The sequence below is a fragment of the Sphaeramia orbicularis genome, chromosome 1 (assembly GCF_902148855.1).
Source record: "Sphaeramia orbicularis chromosome 1, fSphaOr1.1, whole genome shotgun sequence".
Taxonomy (NCBI): domain Eukaryota; kingdom Metazoa; phylum Chordata; class Actinopteri; order Kurtiformes; family Apogonidae; genus Sphaeramia; species Sphaeramia orbicularis.
In genome coordinates, this window is record NC_043957.1 from 23,420,657 (window position 1) to 23,433,713 (window position 13,057).

At 35.5% G+C, this 13,057-nt stretch overlaps 1 protein-coding gene across 1 annotated transcript in view; it reads right to left on the reverse strand.

The window, feature by feature from the left end:
• Window positions 1-12,683, reverse strand: part of trim2a (tripartite motif containing 2a) — a 63,755-nt gene extending 51,072 nt beyond the window's left edge. Inside the window, exon 1 of the mRNA XM_030130852.1 lies at window positions 12,537-12,683. The gene's annotated coding sequence lies outside the window, so the exon portion shown is untranslated. The remainder of the gene's footprint in view (window positions 1-12,536) is intronic.
• Between the last annotated feature and the right edge of the window lie 374 nt (window positions 12,684-13,057).

The following is a 13,057-nucleotide window of genomic DNA, read 5'->3' on the forward strand; positions in this document are numbered from 1 at the left end:
TCATATGTTTATGCCATTACTGTCCTGTGAGAACCACATATCTCGCCCTGTTTTCAGTCCTAACAGTTCTGTTTGTTTAGTTTAAGACGGAATCTGAATCTAAAATCCATACAGGAACACTTCATTGTTCAGAGTGGAAGTAGACCGATATATTGGCCGGCCGATAGATCAGGCGGATATACTGACTTTTTAAAATAGTGGCCATTAACCTTAATTTTTTTTTGAAAGCCGATATTTGATCAATAGTAAAAAGGATCAGGCACCTGTATGGGTGGCACTTGAAGTTCAGCAAATGTTAAAAGAGTACTATGTGTACAGGTATTAATCATTTCATTTATACTGCTGCAAAAAAAATCTTAATTATCTGAGTGTTTCAGTTGTATTTTATGGTCAATGTACTTTAAAAAAAAAAAAAAAAAAAAAAAAAAAAAATCGGCCTCAAAAATTGGCTATAGATATCGGCCATCGGCTGACCAAATTTTTAAAAATCGGCATCGGTGTTACAAAAAACCATGCAGGTCGATCTCTGCTTCAGAGATAAGTGGTTTTTGCTGGACAGGAATAGGATGAAAAACTATCTGAGAAACAGAAAAAAATTCTGACAAATGTGGACAAAAAAAGTATGTCTGTATCTGAGATGTACTGAAGTAACAGGATAAAAAGTGCATGAATGGAAATACACAACTACAAGAACTGGTTTGTAGTTTAAGATTCAGTGTGTGTGATATTTAGTGGCATCTCGTGGTGAAGTTGCAGATTGTAACCAAATGATTATCAACTGAAAGTCTCTTGTGTATATTTTGTCCATCTTGAGCCTTTTGATTACAGAGATAATAACTGTGGTCCACACCCCAACATTGTAGGATTTATTATGAAGGGATGGAAATGAACAGTAAGGCTGGATGTGACCTGATAAAGAAAAGAAATACATTATAGATTCATGAAAATATGTATTAATGTATTATATTCCATAACACAATTAAAGTAAAACCAGTGGTGGTATAGAGTTAAACCACTACATTATTCTAGTGTCTGATATCAGTAACACCTCCCATGTTCTGCCTTGTCTCACCGGACTTCCCCTCTTTCATTACACATATTTCATATGTCCACAAACATGAACCATTCTGCAAAAACAGCATCAATCACACTGCACATTCACAGCATACATATACACACACACAACACAGCACAGTTGAACATTATGCCCTCAGACAGTTTCCCATTTCTTGAAAGCTTTAATCTTATTGGCAGCACACAAACTCTGTTTGGAGTAATTATCTAAATGCATCTGTTCCCCCTCGTACATCCATCCTCACTTAACTGAATTACTTCTGGAAAATGGAAAACAGCAGTACTGTGGCTCAGTTCTATTAGTTTTGGTTTTTATACAATGTGACGGGGGATTTGTCTAAATATTTAAGAAGGAAACAGCTGACTCTATATCTACAAGGGTTAACAAGACCAGTGAAAACGACATCTTACTGGTAAAACAAGCAAAACTGAAACATTAGCCCAGAGGATGGTATGTCCCAAAACACTGTGGAAAAGTGGTATTTGTTACTGGTTTTCGCACAGGATTTAGTTTATAAAGGAGTTTGTTACTGGAAAAATACTAAACGGTTTCTCTAGTTCCTCTACAGAATCCAAATAATGACAGATTATTAGACAAATTACAGACAAAACAGGGAAAGGTACATTTCAACAAATAACTGATAATATTTATAAATAAAATAAAATAAAAGTTTAATCAAAAATCATAGAACAGTTTTCCAGTTATGCTACAGAAATGTAATGATAATATATTTTATCTCCTCTGTGTTAAATGGTGAGGGGATAAAAAACGCAAAATGTTCATGTGTGATAATGAGTCAAGGATCATTTTACTGTGTATTTTTGAGCTCGACACAAATACATCATCATGCCATGCCAGTTCTATTACTAACTACTAAATTAATGTTTCTATTTTCTGTTAAGGAAAGCTGTTTATACCGAGTACACGAGTGACTGACAAACTAAACATCATGTTCAGGACCCAGTGTTCTGATCTGAAGAAAACCCAGTACATTAAAAGATCATTTGAGGGAGCCTAATCATTACCTTTAAGAAACAGTGCTGACATCAGATTAGTAAAAATATAGGCCTCAAATGTAATGTAGGATAATACCTCATTATGTTACAGCAGAAAAAAAATAAAGACTTTGGTGTCGTTTTCTCTCTGACGCCCCCTAATGGCTCAAACATGTGACACATGCAGATGTTACTGAAAACAAAACAAATGTAAGATGATGAATGATAACACAGAAAAAGCAGACGTTTGAAGTAGGTGATGAAAATATCACTTCTTATTTATAAAAAAGAACAACATGAACTTTAGGGTAAATTCATCAAAACTGCCAATGAATAAGACACAGATTTAACAGCATATAATTTCAACATATGGATTGTACCGACTGAATTTGTTATTAGGTTATTGTAAGAGCCAAAACATGATGGCTAATAGGAATTAATGTTTATAAGTTTATTTGTGTGAAGTTGCAAATTTCTAATTTTCTTTGTTGCTATTTAATGCACCATCACTGTGTATGTGTGTCTTATGACCTCTCTGCAGTGAGAAAAAAGAGAGTTTACAGAGCTGATGAGTATATAGTTTTTTCTACTTAATGTATTGATCTTCCGTTCCTTTCCAAAAAAGAATCACGTATGAGTTGTATTCTGACATGAACGACAAGACTGTAATCCACGTCTGACATGATGTAAATAAGCCTTTTTTGTTTTAATAAATTTTGGAACAGATTACAGTCTTGTCATTCGCGTCAGAATACAACTCATACGTGATTTTTTTTGGGAAACGAACGGAAGATCAATACAGTTATAGTATATGATTATTTCTGTTGAAAACTTGATGCTGGATTTAACTGCCATGAAATTTCTCAAAGACTGTATTCATTCAAAGGATTTCGCCTCCTGTTGGTGGTAATATATCCAGGGCCTTTAATAAAATAACAGCCTTATCCAAACAAAAGCTGACAAAAGATGGGTCATGGACTGCATGTTTAACACCCCTGATCTAGTAGGAAAATAAATATGGAATTTTAGTCAACAACAGTTCAATGTTTGGTTTCATATAAAGTTGTAGATGAAAGTTAACAGGAATCCCTCTCTCATTCCTGAGAACATGCACATTTATCTTTTAAAAGGGGTCATATTTTGCTAAACCCACTTTTATTAGTCTTTGGTTCATTTATTTGTGTATTTGGACCCTAATAGTTCCAAAAGTTTGAATTTGAACCCTCCAGGTGCTGCAAAGCTATCTTTATATTCATTTTGGCAAAAATTTAGTGGATTTCTACAACCTGTTTTAATTCCTGCTTAATTTGTTACATTTTATAACTAGTTATGTCATGACATTTGTATATATAAGGTCAAGACATCCGACAAACATTTCTCTGAGAACGTTGTAATTGTTTGTCAGCAGCAGCGGTTGTAGTCCATACTGAAAATATGAACAGACTTCAAGCAGATTACCTAAAATGTTCAGTTGTTGGTCAAACGGGACAGAAGCACAGCCAATAACATGGAGGGGGTGGGGCCTGAAGTGGCTCATTATTCAGAAATAGGGTTGAAGATGGACCTGTGGAGTTGAATTACTGAAGAATTCAGCCCCAAACAGAGCATTTACACTTTATGTAGACCACAGGGAAATGTTTTAAAATGCATAATTCCATTTAAAAAAGCAAAATATTGCTCCTTTACTTCCTTGTACTTATGTGTGCAATGTTTAGTATATATTTATTATTACCTCTGCCAAGGAGGTTATGTTTTTGCTGGCGTTGGTTTTTCTGTCTGTCCGTCCGTCTGTCTGTCTGTCTGTCTGTCTGTGTACAAGATAACTCACAAAGTTATGAACGGATTTTGATAAAAATTTCAGGAAATGTTGATACTGGCACAAGGAAGAAACGATTAAATTTTGGTGGTGATCGGGGGGGTGGGGTTGGGGGGTTGGGGGGTGGCACTGATCTGCCTTGGCAGAGGTCTGCGCTCTCCCAGTGGCTTTCTAGTTCTCTCAGTTTTGGAGTTATTTATTTAGGACTACCTCATCAATATTTTATTTTAACTTATTTTATCCCAGGTGTATTTTTTTTAATGTTGACCCTGCATTGAAATTTCATTCTGCAGTACATTTTGAATGTAATTTTGCTGAATAAAAATAGAATCTATCTATCTATCTATCTATCTATCTATCTATCTATCTATCTATCTATCTATCTATCTATCTATCTATCTATCTATCTATCTATCTATCTATCTATCTATCTATCTATCTATCTATCTATCTATCTATCTATCTATCTATCTATCTATCTATCTATCTATCTATCCATCCATCCATCCATCCATCCATCCATCCATCCATCCATCCATCCATCCATCCATCCATCCATCCGTCAACACATCTGCAATGATGAGACACTAGTCCAGTGCTTTCCAACCTTTCTTAGTTTGTGACCCCATTTTAGCGTCACAAATTTCTGGCGACCCCAGACATTCAAAATGGAGCCTTGTTTTTTTTTTGTTTTTTTTTTGCTAAAATTAATTTATTTTTGATCATGTAAAAATTTGCTATACAATGTTGCAAATAATTGTTAATTTTAGATGACATTTAGGCTATATAATGTATATTATTATGGACGGAGGCAGAAAAGCCAGGTGTAGATTACTGCACAAAGTGAGAATTTTATTTTCCTTGGTCAGGATATGTACAGTCAGTCCAACTTGGATTTACAAGGCTGATAGTTAATACTGAACAAACAAGAACTCAAACTATGAACAAGAAAAGCACTTGGAGAGCGCAAACCTTCTCCAAGACAGATCTGTGCCCCACCACCCCCAGCCCCAAGGATCACCACCAAAGTTTAATCATTTTTTCCTTGTGCCAGTATCAACATTTCCTGAAAATTTCATGAAAATCCGTCTATAACTTTTTGAGTTATCTTGCTAAAAAAACAAACAAATACGCAAACAAATACAAACAAACACACAAACACACAAAGCAAAGCGATCATACCACCTCCTGGCAGAGGTAATTATGAAAGAGCTGCAGCATCTTAAACCGATCACAATGAACATTTGAAAGCTAAACAGTACCACAGTGCTTCAGTTTCAGCTTCACAGTTTGTCATGTCTTTTATGGATTGCGATTGTCTCTCTCAACTCGCCATAAATTTTTATTAGTAAGTTTTTATTCTTACTTTTATCAATTACTAGAAATTTCAGGTGACCCCATTTGAATTCCAGGCAACCCCACGGTTGAAAAACACTGCTCCAATTAATATTCAGTTTAGACGAGTAACTTGTATTTACGTTGTTGATTATTGGTTCAACAGACGTGTGCTTAACTAATCTGCATTCACTGATTTTAAACCTAGCTTTACTCAACTCTAAGTAGAATTAGTCTCAGATTAAATGTAACAGTCTCAGTGTTTTTCAGTAAAAGTTGTACCACTCAAACACACTGTGACGTCTCGGTACTTGCTGGTTAAGAGTCACTAAGCCGGCTGATGGCCAATGCCGATCAATGAGCTTTAAAGCAGTCGACGTCTGTGCAGCAGAGACCCAGCACGGCTCATTGATCCTCTGAGGTCAAAGAGTCACAAGGCAACAGGTCACAACGCAAAGCCGTCAGAGCCCAAGAGCCAAACATCAATACCACCACCGGTCAAACACTGTCAACAGAAAACCACGTCACTGCTGTATCTGTACTGTAGTCAGTGCACAAACGACTAACCGGTGTAAGACAACAGAGGGGAAGTTAGTCTGAGTCTGTGACTGGTCAAAACATGATGAAATCAATGGATAAAAACAATGAGTTGACACAAATATCATCAGCTAACTGTATCTTTATGCAGTGTCATAAAAATACTGATATTACAATGAAGACAAACAATATTTCTGCAAAATTCCACTTAAATATTTGACCACTGCCACATAATGTTAAATTATGTTGATATGAAAGGTTAAAGATTCAATTTCTAATATTTGCAAGCGCTTGCATTGAGTTTGCGCTGGACAAACTTTGTCTAAAGAAGGTTAATAATAATAAGAAGAACAATATTTCATTATTTAGCTTTAACATTCCATTGTTTTAAATGGATTTTGTGTAGCACTGACACATTTATGACTACCAAAACCACCAACAGATCAACCTTATGTATCCACAGACTGAATCAGTCACTGAATAAAGTATAAAGCTTCTTGTTTCCACACATGTGTATTATGAAGTATGGGCCAACACATATGAGTAACACAAGGCCATTGTTTTTATTACAGAAAAGAGTAATAAGAATCATGCACAGCATTAATTTCAGGGAACATACAAATAAGTTGTTTATTAAATCAGAATTGTTTAAGTTTAAAGAGTTAGCTGAATTAAGGATATTGTTGATTGTGTTTAGAGGGAGAAGTGGACTTTTGCAAATTTGCAGAGGTCATTTGTTTTAGTATTACAGGATGAAAAACATAGAAGGAGGTTTAATTTTAAACAGCTAACGGTTCGGACTAATGTAAAGCTAATGTGCATTTGTGTTGTGGGTGTCAAAATGTGGAATTCTTTGGCAATGGAAGAGAAGAGCAGTGCAAATATTTTTCAGTTTAAGAGGTTATATAAGGAGAGAATAGAGAAGCTTTATAAAAGCATGTAATGAAATAATTTTACTTATGGATTTTGGATTTGTATTATTTTCACTGAGTGTCATGTAAACTGTTTACTAGCTGTAATTGGCAACGTATGTGATGTTTTAAGAAAGGGGGCAGGTATAAGTTTTCTTCATTCTGCTCCTTTCCAATCATTTAGATTGGAATGAATAAATAAAATGAAATGAAATGAATGAATTATGGCATCATCAAATTTTCTTCTGCAAACTAAAACCAAAAGACACTTATTTTGACAGTTGCTCAAAATAACATTGTGTCTTATGGTCGTCATGTGCTGCATCAGCTGATAGTTTGCATTATAGCTCTGTTAGCTTAGCTCTGTTTTTAGACAGAAAACAGCCACAGTAAAACCACAAACCACCTCTGTTTTCTGTACGGTTCATGTTGTCAGTAGCTGAACTAAATATGTTTGGAATCCAACAAACAAGGTCAGAACTGTCACAGTTCAGTCTGAACCATGAATCAACCAACAGCAACTTAGCAAAGATAATAACATCCCATAATAACTTAAACCTAAGAATCAAACTCCCCCTTGTAGAAGAAACATTGCCATTTCATCATCAAATTCCATTCTTTAAATTTATATGAAGGTAGATTTGTTTATTATTCAATCAAAAAAAAAAAAAAGATGCTTTAACCCCCAAAAATATTTTGAATACAAAAAACTTCACTTAAGAAAAAAAAGACTTTTTTGATTGAATTTTTTTTTTTTTTTTTTTTTTTTTTTAATTGAAGTGAGTTATTTGATCAAAAATATTTTTTTGGGTTAAAGCAACTTTTTTATTTTTGATTGAATAATAAAGAAACAAATCTACTTTCATACATTTACAGCTGTGTCCAGTGGAGAAACAACTACAGGGTTTGTAACTTTTATCACTTTGACTCGTTCTTTGACTCTGAAAGTTGTTTCTTTGTGGTTCTCATCCCATCTGGTCACTTTCTGATGCTTTGGTCAAAGGCACCCTGGTCATTGTTTTCCTCTCCATGGGAAACCGGCAGAATGACTCACTACTCCCTCTAGTGGACACACAGTTCATAGCTCTACAGTCTAATATAACTGCATCTTCGGCAGAACTTCAGAGCTCTTAAAACACTCTGAAACACGACATACAACCTCTTTAAGTCTTATGAAACTGTTTTATTTTTACCTGCACTCTGAAGCACTTTGGGATGGGTGTTTGTATGAAAGGTGCTAAAAATAAATAAAGTTGAGTGGAGTAAAGCCTTGATTCACAGAACGTAACACACAGTGACAGTAAACGGAAGGCAGCACTTCAGTGGATGTTTTACTCGAGACCAGAATATTCATCCAATGCAGATGGGTCGCTCCAGCTGCAGAGTGTTGTACTGCAGCGGTGCCAGAGTTATGTGGCCAGAGCTGCAATCACTGCATTCATGCACCTCTGAAGTCACAAGGGCTGAAAAAACAGCTGCAGTGCAAAAACGTAGACCACACATCAGACTTCAAACACACTCTGTCCCATATTCACAGGAGGCTTTAATCTAGTTCTCAATACAGGACAATGGAGTCATCTAATAACACAAATACGACTCTGAGATGTGATGATGTTTTACAGCTGAAAGCAACTTCACTGAAACATCAAAAACAAGCGGTGCCAGGTACAACAAACCCCGCCCCTCACACATATTGTAGCTTATGTTCGCATCAATTCAGCTGATGTCATCATGTCTATGCCTGTGCTGATGTCAGCATATCAGTTACCTCTATATATGTGCCAAGTTTGAAGGAAACTGAAACAAAATTGATGTTTTTATAGACATTTGAAATTTTGCCCATTATAAGTAAAAGGGGGAAAAATAGTTTAAAAATTCATAAAAATTTGAAACTTTGACCTACTGTTCCCAAAATGTAATCAGATCTATTCTGTTTCACTGGTAATCTATAAACCCAATTTGGTATGAATTCAACCAATAGTTTTGCTGCTAGAGTGTTAACAAACCAAACCAAAAACAAAACCCCTTGCCTCCCCTTGGTGGGGGTGTGTGTGTGTTAATAATCAGCACTGCAGCTAAACAGGAACTCCCTGTAGAAATGTGTAACACAAAACCTTTTCCTTCATCTCAGACATGTGATGCATTGACATGTTCAAAGTTGGCTTGTGTTTCAGAGCTTATTATGGAACCTTTTTTGTCCTGGGAGCCTCTTTGACATTAACTCGCTGTAAACTAACATTCAGGTAGACGTGAAATTTTCTGCTAAAACTTCTTCTGCTCTTCTCCATCAGAAACACAGCAACACCACCTACAGTTACTGCAGAAACAGAGCGAGCAACAAACAACCTGCAAGACGCGTGTAAATTTTACATATCAGACCCAGAGTTACTTTTGTGGCAGTTCCCAAATGAATTTTTCTGCCGATTTAACCTTTTTTAAGTAATTTATTACCATTTATTATAATATTGTCCTCTGTATTTTGCATTTTTTTCTGCATAAATCATGTATTTTCTTATATTTAATTTGCTGATCATGTAGATGTTCATGAAAATTCAGAGTAAATTCAAAGGTTATTATATCAAAACAGAGAACATAACATGCCGTGCACTTTTAATCCCCCTCGGTCAAATATAGTGTGAGATTCTGTTGAAAATTACTGCCTTATAATTTAGATTAGATTGTCTTTGTGTAAAACTTATTACATACATATTTATATTTGAAAGTACTCAGACATTATAACTGCACAAGGACATTTGACCTTGAAAAAGTAGGTCAAGGTCACCTGTTTTCAATAGGCCTCTGCTCCATGACAATCTTCTATCCACAGAATAAATTTGGTGCAGATATTGCAATGCATTCTTCACATAATGTGATTATGTCGTTGAATAGACAGATAGGCAGATAGACGGACAGACAGATGACAAAACAATTACAATACCCCTACAGCCAGAAGTTGGCTGAGGGGTAAAAACTGAAGAAAAGTGACTTTTTCAGCCAAATATATGAGTAACTGACCCAGTGTGTCCATCCACTGTCACTGATCAAACTCCATGGGTTTTCCTGGTGAATCAATGTTATAGAAGATGACAGTGTTTCCATGGTAACTATAGAGCCTCTGAACATCCAAATGATGATCATGAAAAGATGAAAAACTGTATTTTACACCAATTATTTACATGTATTGATAGTTTTAGTGGATCAACAGGTTTTAAAGATTTACATGCGTAGATGGTTTGGGTCTTTATGAGTTAAACTAATAAAATGAACATTTACGAACATTTTCAGCTCAAAACCCAAAAGAGAAATATAATGTCTCCTTGTTACCCGCACTTACAAAAAATACAACAATACATAACTTAATCTGCTCTGTGTCATATAAATGTTGTATTAAACTCCTCCACAGTTTGTTAAAGCCTTTATCTAACATGAAATGACATTTTGTTGCTGTTTTGTTGCTCTTTTCAGTCCAGTTGTTTGGATGTTCAATAAGGCAGGGTAACTGTGAACTGAACTGCCCTTTGAGGATTAATAAGTAGTAAGTAGTCTGAATCTGTTTCCATCCAATATGACAGTTTTAGTTTTCAGTTTCTGTTTCCTTATTGGTCCAAACATTAAAACATAATCATTTGCTAAACCTGTTTCTCTCATTTACGTTTACCATTTATGGCTAAACCCTCTTTTCCAACTAATAGGAAGTGTAAAAAGTATTATAAAGTATTATAAGAAATACAGTGTTTCCCATAAAGTTGGAATAAAATAGTTTTGCCCTCTTCTTATAAAATGATTGTGACAAAGTGATTTATTCTTAATAGCAAATTGTAACTGGGACTCAGTATGTATCATTGGATCGAGTCAAAGGTCATTACTGATGTGTAGAAATAGGAATAAAAAGAGGAATGAGTCAACAGTGAACCTGATTTTCTCTAAAAAAAAAAAAAAAGCCAAATGCAGAGGATACTGTCAATTTAAATGGGGATAAATCACTTAGGAAAATTGAAATGTGAAAAAATATTATTTTGCACGTCACCACAAAAATACTTCTAGGTGTAAGAGTAATTGGATACATGTAAGAGAAAGTGGGCTACCCAATACCGGGTAAACACCCAGTGGCACTTCCAAAATAGTTTTTTCTCTATATTTGACTTTTCTTAAGCAATTAATCACCATTTATTATAATATTAACCTCTGTATTTTGTGTTTTTTCAGTCTAAATCATCTATTTTCCTACATCTAATTCACTGATCATTTAGATGTTCATTAAGCTCAGATTGAAGTTGAGTTATTACATCAAAAAGAGAGAAAATTGATGAAACAGTGACTTTTTCAGTAAAATATATCATTAACTGAACATAAACCAAGTGAGTTCATTTACTGTCATTGATCCAACTCCATGGGTTTTATTGGTGAATCAGTGTTACAGAAGATAATGGTGTTTCCGCGGTAACTACTGAGCCTCTGAACGTCCAAATGGGTCATACCTGATGACCATGAAAAGATGACAAACTGTATTTTACACTAATTCTTATTTATTATTTCTATTTGACTGTTTATCTGAGTTTCCTGCTTCTGCTTTATTTGTGGCAACCTCCAACTGACTTTTTCTCTATATTTAACCTTTCCTAATTGATTTACCACCATTTATTTTCATCCTCTACATTTTTCAGTGAAAATCAGGTATTTTCCTGTATTAAATTAGTTGATTAATGAAATGCCCATAAAAGCTCAGAGTAAATTCAAACTCTGTTATATCAGAACAGAGGAAACTGAAGAAAAAGTGACTTTTTCAGCAAACTATATCATTGAATGAAGTATCCATCCACTGCCATTGATCCAATTCCATGGGTTTTACTGGTGAATCAATGTTGTAGAAGATGACAGTGTTTCCATGTTCACTACGGAGCCTGAACATCCCAATGGGTTATATCTGATGACCATGAAAAGATGAATAACTGTATTTTACACCAATTATTTACTAATATATCAACCAGTTGAGATCAATAGATGGTTTAAATCGATGGTGGTTGTGTGGGTCTGTATGGGTTAATAATGATGAGTAGTTCATAATTCATCATATATGATAGAGCAGAATATTAAACAGTATCCAATGGCTTTAATGTTCCATCTGAAGCATGTACAGAACTAGAAGCACTCGGAGAGCGCAGACCTCCGCCAAGGCTGATCAGTGCCCCACCCCCGTGGCCCCCCACCCCCACCCCCGATCACCACCAAAATTTAATCATTTCTTCCTTATCCCATTTCCAACAAACCCTGAAAATTTCATCCAAATCTGTCCGTAACTTTTTGAGTTATGTTGCACACTAACGGACAGACAAACAAACAAACAAACAAACAAACAAACAAACCCTGGCAAAAACATAACCTCCTTGGCGGAGGTAATAACAGCAAAATCTACTTTATGCACATATTTCCTGTATTTTCTGGTGATTTAGTTGACACAAACCTAAATAAATATGCATAATATTTACAAAACTGAAGGTGGCCGAAAACTTCTGCACAGTAATTGTTAAAAAAAAAAAAAAAAAAAAAAAAGTCTTAATCTGATGTAACCCAGACCCAGATCTGTTTGACCCACAGATCTGCAGTTTAAGAGGCTCATTCAACTTTTTTTTTTTTTTTTTGTACAGTTTTCTCTGCTAAGACAGACGTGAGGCTGCAGCTGTAAAAGGATTAGTGAGTTCCATGTGAACCATGAAGACCCCGGTGCGCACAGACGCAGCTGCACTCAGGATAACTGGATTGGTTTGCGTTCAATCGGATTCTACACCAGCTTTTGCATTCATCCAAAAGTCTGACATATATGTGAAGATATTTATTTAAAGACTGAAAAATACCATAAACTCACTCACCTACAGGTTATGTGCGCAGCCGGTTCACACTATCCTGACGCATGAGGATGGAGCGGAGAAAAACGCGGCTCTTTCTTTTCTGTCGGACTGATCCATCCACAGCCCTGCCTGTCTGTCTGTCTGTCTGTACTACAAACTCCAGCCTGACAGAAAGCTGCTCCAACTCCACCTCCACCGGCAGTAAAAGGAAAAGCAGCCACAGCCGGATGCAGTTAGAGCTGATCCGGTCGGAAAAAAAAAAAAAAAAAACAACTTCATTAATATTACAGTCATGTATAAAAATAGCCTTAGTATCCATGCATTATTTCTGTAGCTCTCTTCAAGGGTTACACAAGCAGGTAGTGATGCAATAGAAGAATAAGAAATACTGCTCCTGGAAAAGTCAGAATACATAATATGTCCCAGGAAATAAAGCCGAAGTTTATTGAAGTTGATCATCAGATACTTTAATAAACCCTTCTAAGTGCTGTGTTAATCAGAATATAGAAATATTGAATTATAACTGGAATTCTTATTAAATT